We start from the raw sequence: 16,165 nt of genomic DNA, 5'->3' as shown, positions 1-16,165 counted from the left end.
TGTTAAGACATTGTAACTCTTTTTATTAATAAAACAACATTTCAATTTTCCATGTGTTATGAAACAATGATTCTGTTACAACACTCCCCGACGATTCCGCCACGTTTTGTTGTTTTACGTGGTCGGGGTGTGACAGAAAAGTTGGTATCGGAGCTCATGGTTATAGGGAATTAGGTTATTAGTAATGCTTTGACCTAGTCTATAACCTTCCTAGGACCCTAACGCGAGTTTACTTGCGTTTAGTTATAAAACAATACCGTCACCTATCCTTAGGCGACAGCCACAACAAGAACATAAATTTCAAAACCGCTTTGAAAATTAATCATCTGTTCTAGGATGATTGATTACTAGGTTTTGAACCCTCTAAATTTTCAAATCTCGTCAAAGTTTGGGTCTTATAATGTGAACACATGCAAACTGGAAGGGTGAATGCATGTACTCTGAGTTTTATGTCTAAGGCTAGAGTATTCGTACAAATCCGCAGTATCGGACCAGTCACTCTTACCTGGGAACTCTTGGGGTGAGTGTTCACTTATAGGCAAGTATGTCTTTAGCGATACATTATTATGACCCGCTTGCTTTGATTTGTCACCGTCTCATTTGTTTGCCTTAGGTAACAAACAAATGATCGCAAATCGTATGCATTGCCTTTCTGTTTTGTTTATCCGATAACATTTCATTTGTTTCTTCCTATATCTTTCATTTTCTTCTAGAATGTCTCTTTACCTCAGCAACGGTCAAATGCCCGAGCAAACAGCCAAATTTGCCCAGCAAATAGGCGAGGTAATCTTGAAGTCTGTGGATTTAGGTATCGCCATGTCTCGTCTCAAAAATGGAGCCACTCAAGAGTCACCGAGGGAAGCAGAAGTCGAGCCTGCACCAAAATCAAAGAAGCGTAAAGCTTCAAGGAAACCCGCTGATGATGCATCAAATCAAACGGGACCTAGCCAAGTGGCGACACCACTAGCTAAGAAGCCCTACAACGGAACTACACCGATATGCAACAAATGTAATGCACACCACTTAGCTCACCTACAGTGTCATTTGTGTGCATCATGTGGGCGACTCGGTCACCTGGCAAATGCTTGTCGATTTACCCCAAAACTAAGGTGGTCCAAACCAACCTCAAGTAAATCCTGCACAAGCTCGTTCTTGCTACAACCGTGGCGAAATGGGCCATTTCCAAAGGATTTGCCCGAAGATTGTCAATGCAAATCTAACCCTTGGATGAGCATTTGCCCGAGCAAAAGATGTTGTTGTCTTATGCCTTTCTTTCTTTTGTTTTCTTGTATTGTGAAACAATCTGTTTTGTTCATAAATAAAAGTCGTTGTTCGCAATTCTGATATACAAATGTAGTTACATGTGTGTATGGCATTTCCTTATAATACCTACATCAAGGAACTATGCTCTTTACAAACTACTCTTGTGATTCTCCCTTTCAAGTGATCGCTCATGATTTCCTCGAAAATTTTAAGTACTCGTTTCATTCTAGGAGACAAAGTACAAGAAATAAAGCGAAATTTTGAGTAATCGTGCTTTTTGCACATCTGTGCCTTTGAATCCCTGGTTAGATAACTAAGGGTATTTTCAAATCTCATACCCATTACGTTCTGATATTTCAACATGCATAACATAAGTTTTCAAAACAACCTTCATGACTTCAAAAACATTTTATATATAGTTCAAAAATGTTTTTAATATAGTGTATTTACTTAATATATCATATGCATGATTTCGAAAACATTGTCTATATTTTCAAAAACAACCTCCATGATTTCAAAAACATTGTCTATGTTTTCAAAAACGACCTTCATGATTTCAAAATGTTATTAATACGGTATAATTACTTATATCAAGTGCATGATTTCAAAAGCATCATACATGTTTTCAAAAACCTTATACATAATTTCAAAATTCATCTTGCATGATTTTAAAACATTTTTATAAATATACCTACCTAATACACCAACTTTATGATCTCAAAAGTATTATATATAAGGTTTCCAAAAACATTGAACACATTTTAGAACCCCATGCGTAGTTTTCAAAATATTTTCCTCATACATTGACTTAACCTTCAAATTCCGCTTCATGTGTCGCCTTGGCATATCTAGCATCTCAATTTCATAAGCATTTTTACTTCATGTTTTGACTTAAGCACACCCAGTGCAAGATTTCAAAACATCTTCAACTTCTAAAATCCATATGGGATCTTCTTATCATTACAGTTAGACCCTTGTGCATAATTATCATTCAAATCAGAGTCCTTAATTGGATTCTTTGTGTACCTTAATTCGAACATTTCGGTTCCTTGCAATCAAAATCGAATTTCCTCTTTAAGATCTATCTATATTCATAGTTAGATTCTTGATATGTTTAAAGTACCAAATGAAATCCACGGAATGGATTCCTAGTGTGCTTTAAATACTTGTGCGCAGTTGGCAAAATGATGACAAATTTAAAATCAAGTTAAACAATTATGTGATTATGTGTTTATGCACCTTGTGTTTTCTTTTATGCATTTTGTGTTTTTGAATACTCTGGATATTCGTTATCCAAATCCTCGTAGAACCTTTCATATCTTCATATGAAGGATTCATAGTAGGACATTCAAAAGGTACTATCTCAAATCCTTAATTGGGCTTCTACGTGATAGTTAAGACCCCTGGATTTTATAGTGCCATTCCATCATTCAAAGAGACCCCTTTTAGTGGTCTAAGTCAAAAGATTGATTCAAAATCTGGTTAAGAATGACATGTGATAAGCTGAAAAGACTCCTTGGTTGTCTATTTAAATCATCTATTGATTTAATTAAAAGACCCTATGGTGGTCTAAGCACAATCATCACCGGCTCGTTCATTGTTTCCTTCCCCTACACATTATAAGATGCACTACGTGACTATGCAAGGAATTACGTAATTATGGATGCATACATAATTACGAAGTTCAGTGCACGAAAACCACAGTAAGACTTATTATGTGTAAGAACCAATAGTGGCAACCGTAACAAAATGTGAACAATGTAATAGAGGTACGGTGGACGCGCCAATAACACTTTATATACTGCTATATAAGTGTCCCTCCCACATTGTAAGCATGATGTTATTTAAAGTTACTAGAAGTTCAGAACTCTAACCAATGTTGTTTGATCTTTTCAACTTCATGTTTCAAGCTCTCACAAGTTTCCTCTAAATAAATTTTGGGACGAAATTTCCTGAAGTAGGGGGGACTGTGACACCTGTGTCACTTCAGCCATCAAACAAATACCAAACCGATGAAATATTGTATTTCATACTTGGGATTTGTATAAACATGTGTATCTTTTGCACATATCAATTCTTGTTCGATTTCGGGCTCTAAATCGCTTTCTAGAAGGTTATATGCGCACTGATGCGTAAATATAACCAGTTTAGTGCAGCAAACATTCCGGAATAGTGACATAGGCTTAACATACCTTAAATAACCTTTACATAACTTAGAAATAAGTTTTGGATGGTTTGGTATGCCGAAATCAAGTCTATTCGCTTACAGGGACTAAATTCGACAAACTGCGAAAGTATGTCAATTTGTACTGTAACGGACATTCCGGAACTTGACCATAAGTTAAACATACCCAAAATATCCTTTACATAGCTTAGAAATAGGCTTTGAGGTGTTCGGTGTGCTAAAATAAACTTTTTGGTCATTCAGGGACTAAAAGCGTCAAAAAGTGCATAAGTTTGCATTTTCGCGCATAACTTACGTTCTGAATACTTCCGGACATCCAAAAATTTACGTAAGCATTAAAATATTTTATTTTAGTGTTTGGCATAAGAAAAATCCATTCGTCGCGCAATTTGGATCGTTTTTCGCGCTTATGCGCATTCCGTCGTAATTAAGCGAATAGCGCGATCGTACGACCAACGAACCGACATTCGAGATATTTTTGAGCATGTTTTGAGTTCCCTATACTTTAACTTCATTTTAGAGGCTTGAAATGAGGTTAACGGGGCTTAAACGTGTCAAAAATGGGCCGAATTGCATGTTTCTCAAGTTCAGGGGCCAATTCTGACAATTCTGCTAACTAAGCCCAGGCAGCCCGCGTGAATGTGTGTGTGTCCTTTACACGGGCCGGGTGAGAGGCCCAGGTCTGCAAAAATCAGTTTCCAGCTGTTACCAGCTGTTCCACACACTTGTAAATGGTTTTTGATCATTCAAGGGGCCAAATTTGGTGGTTTTTAAGAGCCCATGGTATCCAAATACCATGTGCCCACTTGGACGGCTGAGATCAAAGGACGTTTCGCGATGAACGATCCTAACGGTTGTGCCATTCCTATAAATACCCACCTTCATTTCATTCATTCCTCACTTGAATTCTGAGATTTTCTCTAAGTTGGAGTGATTATCACTTCATACCTGAGAAATACTTGGAATTCAATCTTGTGGGGACCCTTTGTAAGTATTCTTTCGCGTTTTTCATTCGTTTTAGCCTTAAAGTCAAACTGCGTTTGACTTTCTGCATTGACCAGTTTATGGTCAACGAGAAGTTCGTTTGAACTTCATAACGTGAGCGTAATCACGATGGTTATAGTCCCTAGTGACTATACCCACTGATTACCATGTTATCTAGGCTCAGTGATGAGTCGTAGTTTCGGCCAAAATGCGTTTCCTCACGTATTTTGTAACCAAACTACTCTAGGGTGTCGAAACCGTTTGTTTTGATACCAAACCTGTTTTCTAACTTTACTAAACATGTTCTAGCATGTTTAGCTCGTCGCTTTTAGATTTGTGCTTGTTTAGGGTCGTAAAGGTAAGCGATCTAATCAATCGCTTATACTTTCGAACCCGACCCATTTGGTCGATCATTAGGATCCGGACCAAACACTTTAGGTGACCATAATTGTATAGGGAATAACCTTCCGAGGTTATACCTTATGGTCACTTCGTTTAAGTAGTTGTATGATAAGTAGTTTATATGCCTTAGGTAAATTACCAAAATACCCTTTTTGCGCTAAAATTCATTTTAAGCATAAGTAACATAACTTTTGACATCTAAACTGATTTGGCAATAATATTAAACATGTTAAGGCATATCTCACTTGTCATAGGGCTAGTTAGGCAGTCTGAACGCGTTCTACGCGAACGACGCGTTAAAGTAGCATAAGCTACCTAAACGGGTCGTAATGGGTCATAAGCACTTAGGTTAGGTTTCATTTTAGTATGTGGGCTTTGTATAACCATATCATATGAGTTCCATTACTCATTTGGTTTACGAAACCTCATTCTATCCAATCTCCCGATTAGGTCCGGTTATTTATATAGTTATTTATATAGGGTGCCGTTTGATTCTGTGATCCCTCTAGCTTTGCTTGGTTGTTGTTCAAGACTTATAAGCACCCTCAAGTGAGTACATAGTCCCATCTTTTACTGTTTTCGAACTGTTTTGGGGTGAAACACATGTGCCTACTTGTTACTTTCATGTTTTTTTTTTGTGTTTTCACATCATATACTTGCTATGTTCATTAGTACATTATTAGTACATGATTTCATTATGTTTTTGCTATGTATGTCCATTGTATGCGTACTTAGTACGTCGTTTTACATAACATTTTATGCTACGTATGTTCGTTTAGTGCATACTTAGCACATTGTTTTACATTACCTTTTCATGCTATGTATGTTCATCATACTTAGTACATTTGTTTTTCATCACATGCTTACATTTTGGGTATGAAATTTGGTTTATTTAAGTGGGACCATATACATTCATTAACTTTGATCACGCCGCTCGTTAGTAGATAATGGTACCATAGGAATTGACAACTCCCGTTCCTGACATCCTGGGTATGTTTGGATGGAAGGAATGACCGAATTCGATTAAAACATTTAGACAGATAGACCTTTAAATTCGTTTAGGGGTTTATCACCACAGTCGCAAGGCTTGAATGTATGCATTTTAACAATACCGCATAAATGTTTGTATTCAGTATAGCATGCATTTCCACAAAACATAACATTGATTTAAACCACATTTTACTTCAATACATTGTTTTTTGCATTTTTACCTATGGTTTAGTTGTGTAACGCCCCAAAATTCAAATTATCTAGTTGTTAATATGTTATCACGTTTAAAAGAAGGAGATGCAATAACTAGGTTATCAAACCAAGTTAAATGTTTGGTTTAAACAAATAAGAATAGGAATTGGGTAAATTATGAACAATGGTAAACATGAGGGGTTGATATGGACAAAAAGAAAAGATAGAATATAAAAAAAAATAATGATAACCCTTAAACCACACACCTGGGAGTGTGTTCGATCAGAATAAGAGAAAGAAAGGGGTCAAACCCTAGAACACCAAAATCTATCAAATTGAAAGGGGAATTGAAGTCTAGTTGAATGCATGAACTAAGAATGGCGATCATCTAAGCATACCCAACATCAAGTAAGTTGAAATTTGCAATTTTGTGATGTTTGATTTTGTGGGTCTAGTATAATTCGGGTATGTAATGCAGAAATTTGGTATGAATAATGGTTGCTAGGGTTGTCAAAACATCAAGAGATGTTAAATTTTGAATATGAGCATGGATTAGGCAAAACCCACTTAATCGAGTAGTTTGGTGATCTTGTAGTTCCATAGATTGAATATTATGATGATGAATGTATGAGTACTAGTAAAATTGATGAACTCCTAGGGTTTTACTATGAATGAATTATGTGATTTTGATTCATAAAAGTTGTGAAGACTACTAGAGAAGTTATGCATAAAACACTTGTACTTAATGCTAAGGTTGTTATATGCACACCAAGTGTTCGATTAAATGCTTGAATGGTTACTTTTATAAATTATTGAATGAATTAGGAAGTCTTGTGTTGTACATGGAAATTATGGAATTGATCTTTTGTAAAAAGTGTTATGGAATGCAAACTATATGTGAATGCAATAGTTATGTAAGTGAATGGCATAGTTTAAATGAGAGTGGATTATGTATAGGATTGAAGTTAAAAAGGTAAAAGTTGTATGCGAGAAAATATTGCATTATGAACTTGCTAGTTGATGTGTTATGTTCGGTAGTAATAAAGTATGATGATACATATCCCTTATATGCGTTAATAAGCTAACGAAAGTCAAATATTGCATGATTTGAAAGCCGAATGAACGAATGTTTGTAAGCTAACCGTGTTACAATTATGATGACATGTATGGATAGGAGTCATGTCAATAGAGGCACAAATATGGAAGCGCTACGGGTCGAAGGTAAACACGGAAGCTATGTGTAAATTCGGACGCACGAGGTAAGTAAACTCCCCGACTCCTTCCTTAGTAGTAAAAGAGGTTATTTGTATGATAAATGTTAGCAATTATGCAAGATGCTTTTTTGACATTGGTAACAAGTAAGGAGCATTAAGGGCGTGATTTCTGAATCACTTCCTACACCATTTTAGGAAGGCTATAAGCGAGTCACTTAAGTATGGTAATCTAAGTTTATTTAGGATTCGGTTATTGGAGGTGATGGTATTCGCTAAGAAGACCGAACGGGTTAAAATAAGAGTAAAATAGTGCAGAATTTTCATGTTAATGGTTGTTAAAATAGTGCAGTTTTTATGCATTTTGAGCTGCCAAAATAGTGCAGAATTGTCATGTTTATTGTTGTTAAAATAGTGTAGTTTTTATGCATTTTGAGCTGCCAAAATGGTGCAGAATCTTCATGTTAATTGTTGTTAAAATAGTGCAGTTTTTATGCATTTTGAGCTGCCAAAATAGTGCAGAATTGTCATGTTTATTGTTGTTAAAATAGTGCAGTTTTTATGCATTTTGAGCTGCCAAAATAGTGCAGAATTTTCATGTTAATTGTTGTTAAAATAGTGCAGTTTTTATGCATTTTGAGCTGCCAAAATAGTGCAGAATTTTCATGTTAATTGTTGTTAAAATAGTGCAGTTTTTATGCATTTTGAGCTGCCAAAATAGTGCAGAATTTTCATCTTAATGGTTGTTAAAATAGTGCAGTTTTTATGCATTTTGAGCTGCCAAAATAGTGCAGAATTGTCATGTTTATTGTTGTTAAAATAGTGCAGTTTTTATGCATTTTGAGCTGCCAAAATAGTGCAGAATTGTGTTGTTTATTGTTGTTAAAATAGTGTAGTTTTTATGCATTTTGAGCTGCCAAAATAGTGCAGAATTGTGCTGTGTATTGCTATTAAAATAGTGCAGTTTTTATGCATATCGAGCTGTTAAAATAGTGTAGAATTGTGCAGTTTATAATGTATGTACATGGTCTATTTGTATGGAAGCTTGTAATCAGCATACCTTAGTAAACCTTGGGATGATTTAAGTGATTTATAAGGCTTGTACGTTTGTACGTGGGTACGTAATCACGTGTGGAAGATCACGTCTATGAATACATGTGTGTTTGTGCCTGCGTTTGAAGTAGGATTCATTGCTTATGAGCGAACGAAACTTGGGTATGTGTTCGTACAACTTAAATAAGTGGAAGCGTTAAGTTACTAAACCGTTGACTTGAGTATGAAAAGGTGATTGCAGGTACTCTATTAATGTCTTTACCAAGGTTAAGGAATTGAAGTGCACGAATGTACATGGAAAGCATATTCGTAAGGATCAGTATGGGAAGAAGGAACGCGGACTGGTTATTGATCATGTGTGTTTAGTTTAGGAATGATGTCACTAAATCTAACCGATGCACATGTATGTGGTGAATGCAGGTTGCGTGGATTTAGCATCATTATGAAGGATAGAAAGATTGAAGATCGAGTCAAGAGCAAAGGATTGTACGGGAAGGATCGGTCACATAGTTTAACAAATGTAGGTCCGAAGTATTAATGTAATGGAACGTGGTAAATCCTTTTTAATGAGTGTATGACATTTGGTATTCGAACTTTCCTATAAGTACTATGTCTATTAAAGAACGAAATTTTGGGTTCATATTTTCCGCTGTGTTGTATTTTTAAGTTATTACAAGTTAGTCTTATAGGGAATTGTTCATAATACGAAAGGGTCATGCCCGATTTTTGTTAAATTATAGTATGATAATATCTCATTTAGGAAGGTATAAAGGTGGGCGTAACAAGTTGGTATCAGAGCCCTGGTTTGAGAGAAATCAAGTATGAGAAGGTAGTACTTGAACTCAAACCTGTGTGCTCGTGTGACAAGGAACCCGTACAATCTAGGACTCGATCAAGATCTAAGGGCAGAAGCGAATGTAAGTACGTATTTATGCATGTGAATGAAGAAACTAACGGTTTTGTATGTGCAAGGTAAGCATGAGTGATTGAAGGGGAAGGTCCGTGAATGCAGAATAGGATGAATGCTAAGGCGGGCAAAGATGCAAATAGGCAAATTAACCCCAGGTACACGCTACTAATATGTATGGGTGCCGATGTTAAAAGAAAAAGGAAGAGATCTCCTTGGGAGGGTAATTATGAAACGAAATACAACGATGTGGTCTTGGGGAAGTTTTAGAAATATGCACGAAACTGAAACCCATTTCTCGGACATAAGGCGATGATTACACGAAGGCACGAAACTAGTACGTGGATCGCGCTCCTGGCCAGTACGCAAGAAGCATATGACGTTCGTGAGACCGTGGTAATTATCGCAGGTATGTCTGGTAGAACTGGGTAGCAGGTGGGCGTGCGGGTGGAATGGGTAATAAGACTCTCGGGAAACTGAGGATACTACGTAAGAGTAAAAATTATAAGTGATGAGAATGAAGAATGTTGAATCCGTAAAAAAAAAAGAAGAGTACGGATCAACAAGATATGAATGCAAAGTTTGAATCCGCGAGACGGATTCAAGGAATGAAAGATATGAATGATGCAAATCCCTTGCGGATTTGGTTATGCTAAAGAAGGTTATGATAAGCTATGCAAGTCGACCGGTTCAAGTTGAACAAGTCGAGTAAGGATAAGGTACCATCCGTTTAGAACGGGTGGTCGTGAATGCAATAACAAATGTATGAAGTTCAACCCGTTATACGGATAGAACGAAAGATTTATGTTGAAAGCAATTAACCCGATGTTACTGGGTCGTAAGTGGTATGCTTGAATCTCATTATGAGAGTATATGCCATTACCATTTAATTGGGTAATCGAATGCGTAAAAGAAATGAAAGTATATAAGCAAATGGAACTAAAATGTTGGTATTGTAAGCGAAATAAGTATTATGACTAACCTTTAAAATGGGAAGGGTAAGTGTTTGCAAGAAAATACTGGAACAGTGAAGCTATGAGATCGTAAGCATGTTTGACTTGAAAAGGAGTACAAACATGTACCTCGATACGCATGTATATAATAAGAAATAAGTGGCAGTTGACCTTGAAAATTCAAACTGCAGAAGCTGAGAAATAATTTAGTTTCAAACCAAGGGAGTGCTAGAGAAGAAAGGAAATATGTAGTGTAGTACACCAAATGAGTTAAAGAATTACAAAATAATGATTATGTATTTACCCGTCAAGAACGGGTCAAACAATGAGAATGATATATTAAGAAATGGTCATGTATTGACCCGTTATGAATAGGTCTAACACATCAGTGCTTTAAAAAGAATCTTGAAAGTAGTAATATGTAAACAAGGAGAAGTAATAAACATCATGTTTAAATGAATTTGAATGAAATGCGATAATCCCCAATCTTACAATGAGTATGGCAGATATCATAGTGTGATAAACCTATCAAGGTCAATGAAAGAATGTTCATAAGCAAAAGCTCGTCACGCGGATGAACGAGGTCAATACGAAACATGGTATGGGTGACGAAGAGGACCGACTCGTTGCTGCATGTTCAAGTACTGCACCAAGGTAGTAAGGTTAGCAAATTATTTAATATATGAATGTACGATGCTCGAATCTCTCAAACCTACGCTCTCGTGAAAGTGTGTTCGTTTCTAAGCGCCACGCAAGTAAGTGATTTAAGGATTTCGAGTTATGCTTTTAGATGAAAACGGAAATGGGTTATGGATAAATTACTATTATAACCTGGGTTGGGACGTTATGGGATGTGATGGAAGGTTTCGGGACTGCCCGAGACCATTTCAGGTTGGAAAAAGGACCCGGGAACAAAAATTTTGGTCAAACAGCGTCTGCACACCAGAGAGCCCGTCGGCAACGGCCTTTATGCCGTCGGCGACGGCACCCCTCCACCCGACGCGCTAACTGTCTGTCTACGGCAATGTTCAGCGACGGGACCTTCCCGAGCCCGTCGGCGACGCACCATGTGCCGTCGGCGACGGGTCCCCCTTATCTGCTTATGCTGAAATTGTTTGTTTATTAGGCTAAGGTCCTTAATTCAGTTCTAGCATTCATTAAACACTAGGAACACCCCAAGTTGATTATGAAGCTAAGAAATTCAAGACAACTATCATGTTTTAATGATGAATGTGTGGGAAGTTATGTATGCGAACGAATGAAATAATTGACACATCTAGAATATTTGTAAGGAAAGATTGGATGAGTTTATGAAGATTTTACGCTGTCACTGAAAAAGTACCTCCATATGAATAGGTACGATATGTTAAATGTGTACGAGTGAACTAGATTGTATGCGGAAATGGATAAATTAATGATGACTAGGGATTGGTTTTCGCAAGGAAATTTAAAATCTTGATAAGTATAAATAATATGTCAGGATGCTAGTTTCAAATTATGGACTATGGGATGTGTGATTAGCCAATTCCTCACAACATACTTATGTAAGTCGTCCAATGTAAGTTGAATGAGTGGACGAACGAAGAATAAGACTAGACGGGTCGTAGAAGAAAACAAAGAGGTTTCGGGACGAAACCTTCTTTAAGGGGGGGTAGATTTGTAACGCCCCAAAATTCAAATTATCTAGTTGTTAATATGTTATCACGTTTAAAAGAAGGAGATGCAATAACTAGGTTATCAAACCAAGTTAAATGCTTGGTCTAAACAAATAAGAATAGGAATTGGGTAAATTATGAACAATGGTAAACATGAGGGGTTGATATGGACAAAAGGAAAAGATAGAATATAAAAAAAATAATGATAACCCTTAAACCACACACCTGGGAGTGTGTTCGATCAGAATAAGAGAAAGAAAGGGGTCAAACCCTAGAACACCAAAATCTATCAAATTGAAAGGGGAATTGAAGCCTAGTTGAATGCATGAACTAAGAATGGTGATCATCTAAGCATACCCAACATCAAGTAAGTTGAAATTTGCAATTTTGTGATGTTTGATTTTGTGGGTCTAGTATAATTCGGGTATGTAATGCAGAAATTTGGTATGAATAATGGTTGCTAGGGTTGTCAAAACATCAGATGTTAAATTTTGAATATGAGCATGGATTAGGCAAAACCCACTTAATCTAGTAGTTTGGTGATCTTGTAGTTCCATAGATTGAATATTATGATGATGAATGTATGAGTACTAGTAAAATTGATGAACTCCTAGGGTTTTACTATGAATGAATTATGTGATTTTGATTGATAAAAGTTGTGAAGACTACTAGAGAAGTTATGCATAAAACACTTGTACTTAGTGCTAAGGTTGTTATATGCACACCAAGTGTTCGATTAAATGCTTGAATGGTTAATTTTATAAATTATTGAATGAATTAGGAAGTCTTGTGTTGTACGTGGAAATTATGGAATTGATCTTTTGTAAAAAGTGTTATGGAATGCAAACTATATGTGAATGCAATAGTTATGTAAGTGAATGGCATAGTTTAAATGAGAGTGGATTATGTATAGGATTGAAGTTAAAAAGGTAAAAGTTGTATGCGAGAAACTATTGCATTATGAACTTGCTAGTTGATGTGTTATGTTCGGTAGTAATAAAGTATGATGATACATATCCCTTATATGCGTTAATAAGCTAACGAAAGTCAAATATTGCATGATTTGAAAGCCGAATGAACGAATGTTTGTAAGCTAACCGTGTTACAATTATGATGACATGTATGGATAGGAGTCATGTCAATAGAGGCACAAATATGGAAGCGCTACGGGTCGAAGGTAAACACGGAAGCTATGTGTAAATTCGGACGCACGAGGTAAGTAAACTCCCCGACTCCTTCCTTAGTAGTAAAAGAGGTTATTTGTATGATAAATGTTAGCAATTATGCAAGATGCTTTTTTGACATTGGTAACAAGTAAGGAGCATTAAGGGCGTGATTTCTGAATCACTTCCTACACCATTTTAGGAAGGCTATAAGCGAGTCACTTAAGTATGGTAATCTAAGTTTATTTAGGATTCGGTTATTGGAGGTGATGGTATTCGCTAAGAAGACCGAACGGGTTAAAATAAGAGTAAAATAGTGCAGAATTTTCATGTTAATGGTTGTTAAAATAGTGCAGTTTTTATGCATTTTGAGCTGCCAAAATAGTGCAGAATTGTCATGTTTATTGTTGTTAAAATAGTGCAGTTTTTATGCATTTTGAGCTGCCAAAATAGTGCAGAATTGTCATGTTTATTGTTGTTAAAATAGTGCAGTTTTTATGCATTTTGAGCTGCCAAAATAGTGCAGAATTTTCATGTTAATTGTTGTTAAAATAGTGAAGTTTTTATGCATTTTGAGCTGCCAAAATAGTGCAGAATTTTCATGTTAATTGTTGTTAAAATAGTGCAGTTTTTATGCATTTTGAGCTGCCAAAATAGTGCAGAATTTTCATGTTAATTGTTGTTAAAATAGTGCAGTTTTTATGCATTTTGAGCTGCCAAAATAGTGCAGAATTTTCATGTTAATGGTTGTTAAAATAGTGCAGTTTTTATGCATTTTGAGCTGCCAAAATAGTGCAGAATTGTCATGTTTATTGTTGTTAAAATAGTGCAGTTTTTATGCATTTTGAGCTGCCAAAATAGTGCAGAATTTTCATGTTAATTGTTGTTAAAATAGTGCAGTTTTTATGCATTTTGAGCTGCCAAAATAGTGCAGAATTTTCATGTTAATGGTTGTTAAAATAGTGCAGTTTTTATGCATTTTGAGCTGCCAAAATAGTGCAGAATTGTCATGTTTATTGTTGTTAAAATAGTGCAGTTTTTATGCATTTTGAGCTGCCAAAATAGTGCAGAATTGTGTTGTTTATTGTTGTTAAAATAGTGCAGTTTTAATGCATTTTGAGCTGCCAAAATAGTGCAGAATTGTGCTGTGTATTGCTATTAAAATAGTGCAGTTTTTATGCATATCGAGCTGTTAAAATAGTGTAGAATTGTGCAGTTTATAATGTATGTACATGGTCTATTTGTATGGAAGCTTGTAATCAGCATACCTTAGTAAACCTTGGGATGATTTAAAGGATTTATAAGGGTTGTACGTTTGTACGTGGGTACGTAATCACGTGTGGAAGTTCACGTCTATGAATACATGTGTGTTTGTGCCTGCGTTTGAAGTAGGATTCATTTCTTATGAGCGAACGAAACTTGGATATGTGTTCGTACAACTTAAATAAGTGGAAGCGTTAAGTTACTAAACCGTTGACTTGAGTATGAAAAGGTGATTGCAGGTACTCTATTAATGTCTTTACCAAGGTTAAGGAATTGAAGTGCACGAATGTACATGGAAAGCATATTCGTAAGGATCAGTATGGGAAGAAGGAACGCGGACTGGTTATTGATCATGTGTGTTTAGTTTAGGAATGATGTCACTAAATCTAACCGATGCACATGTATGTGGTGAATGCAGGTTGCATGGATTTAGCATCATTATGAAGGATAGAAAGATTGAAGATCGAGTCAAGAGTAAAGGATTGTACGGGAAGGATCGGTCACATAGTTTAACAAAGGTAGGTCCGAAGTATTAATGTAATGGAACGTGGTAAATCCTTTTTAATGAGTGTATGGCATTTGGTATTCGAACTTTCCTGTAAGTACTATGTCTATTAAAGAACGAAATTTTGGGTTCATATTTTCCGTTGTGTTGTATTTTTAAGTTATTACAAGTTAGTCTTACAGGGAATTGTTCATAATACGAACGGGTCATGCCCGATTTTTGTTAAATTATAGTATGATAATATCTCATTTAGGAAGGTATAAAGGTGGGCGTAACAAGTTGATACATATATCACTTGCCATACATGACATTTTGTTTACACATTACATGATTGACATTTGACATAAACATTTTGACATGGTTTTCACAATGACATTTGACAATTGGTTTAGACATGGGCAATTTACATTGGTAGTTTGTTTGGGTAAGGGATTTAAGTAACGAGACGTGTGTAATGTGATACAAGCATGGTGGATACGCCGCTGGTACTTCCTATATATAAGTGCTTGCATTATATTACATGTCGTAGCGTTATTTAAATCATTTAATTTGGATTTACACATTTTTACACAAATAACATATTTTTTCACAAAACATTGTTTTACAAAACAGTTTGTTTTATACAAATTCTTTTTACTTGGTTATTCATTTAACCTTACTATCATTCTTTTAACTATACATATCTATCATCGCTTTTCAAACGATTTATAAAACAAAACATTTTACAAGGATCATGACCGATTTTTGTTAAACAACTTTTTCTAAACTTATAAGTCATGAATCCTAACTCAATAAAACCTATGTACTCGCCGGCATTTTTATGCTGACGTACCTATTTTCACATGTGTTTCAGGAGATGATGCATAGGATTGATGAAGATACACATAGGCGAACTTGGGCCTTAGTGACATTAAAAGATGCAAGACTAGTTAATTTTGTTATTCTTCTTTGTTTGTTAAGACATTGTAACTCTTTTTATTAATAAAACAACATTTCAATTTTCCATGTGTTATGAAACAATGATTCTGTTACAACACTCCCCGACGATTCCGCCACGTTTTGTTGTTTTACATGGTCGGGGTGTGACAGAAACCCTTTCTCGACCGCTTCGTCATCGTGTTTATCGATGATATCCTTATCTATTCGAAGTCGAAAGCCGAACATGCGCAACATCTACGTTTGGTTCTCGAATTACTCCAAGGGAATCGACTCTATGCCAAGTTCTCCAAGTATGAATTTTGGCTAGAGGATGTTCAATTCCTTGGTCACATGGTCAATAGTCAAGGTATACACGTCGATCCCGCGAAGATTGAAGTAGTTAAGAGTTGGATTACACCAAAATCCCCATCCCAAGTTCGTTCGTTCCTCGGATTGACGGGCTATTACCGTCGATTCATCGCAGATTTCTCTAAAATCGTCGTTCCGCTTACCTCTTTGAC

The 16,165-nt window shown here is 36.0% G+C and overlaps 2 long non-coding RNA genes across 4 annotated transcripts; both read left to right on the top strand.

Moving 5' to 3' along the window:
* The first annotated feature begins 6,292 nt into the window (after nt 1–6,292).
* LOC110873083 lies at nt 6,293–9,559 on the top strand. Of its 2 annotated transcripts, none has more exons than XR_004883835.1 (4): nt 6,293–6,424; nt 7,191–7,275; nt 8,272–8,624; nt 8,701–9,559. It is a non-coding gene; the product is annotated as an uncharacterized LOC110873083 (long non-coding RNA). The 2 variants fall into 2 exon arrangements; XR_004883834.1 differs by having other exon boundaries at nt 8,272–8,636.
* A 2,452-nt stretch (nt 9,560–12,011) lies between these two features.
* Nucleotides 12,012–14,821, top strand: LOC110873084. 2 transcript variants are annotated; one of them, XR_004883833.1, is made up of 3 exons: nt 12,012–12,162; nt 12,926–13,010; nt 14,211–14,821. It is a non-coding gene; the product is annotated as an uncharacterized LOC110873084 (long non-coding RNA). The 2 variants fall into 2 exon arrangements; XR_002554931.2 differs by having other exon boundaries at nt 14,461–14,817.
* Nucleotides 14,822–16,165: the final 1,344 nt, after the last annotated feature.

The sequence above is a fragment of the Helianthus annuus genome, chromosome 16 (assembly GCF_002127325.2).
Source record: "Helianthus annuus cultivar XRQ/B chromosome 16, HanXRQr2.0-SUNRISE, whole genome shotgun sequence".
Classification (NCBI taxonomy): Eukaryota; Viridiplantae; Streptophyta; class Magnoliopsida; order Asterales; family Asteraceae; genus Helianthus; species Helianthus annuus.
The sequence above is the reverse complement of the archived record's forward strand: the minus strand, read 5'-3'. Positions and strand labels throughout refer to the sequence as shown.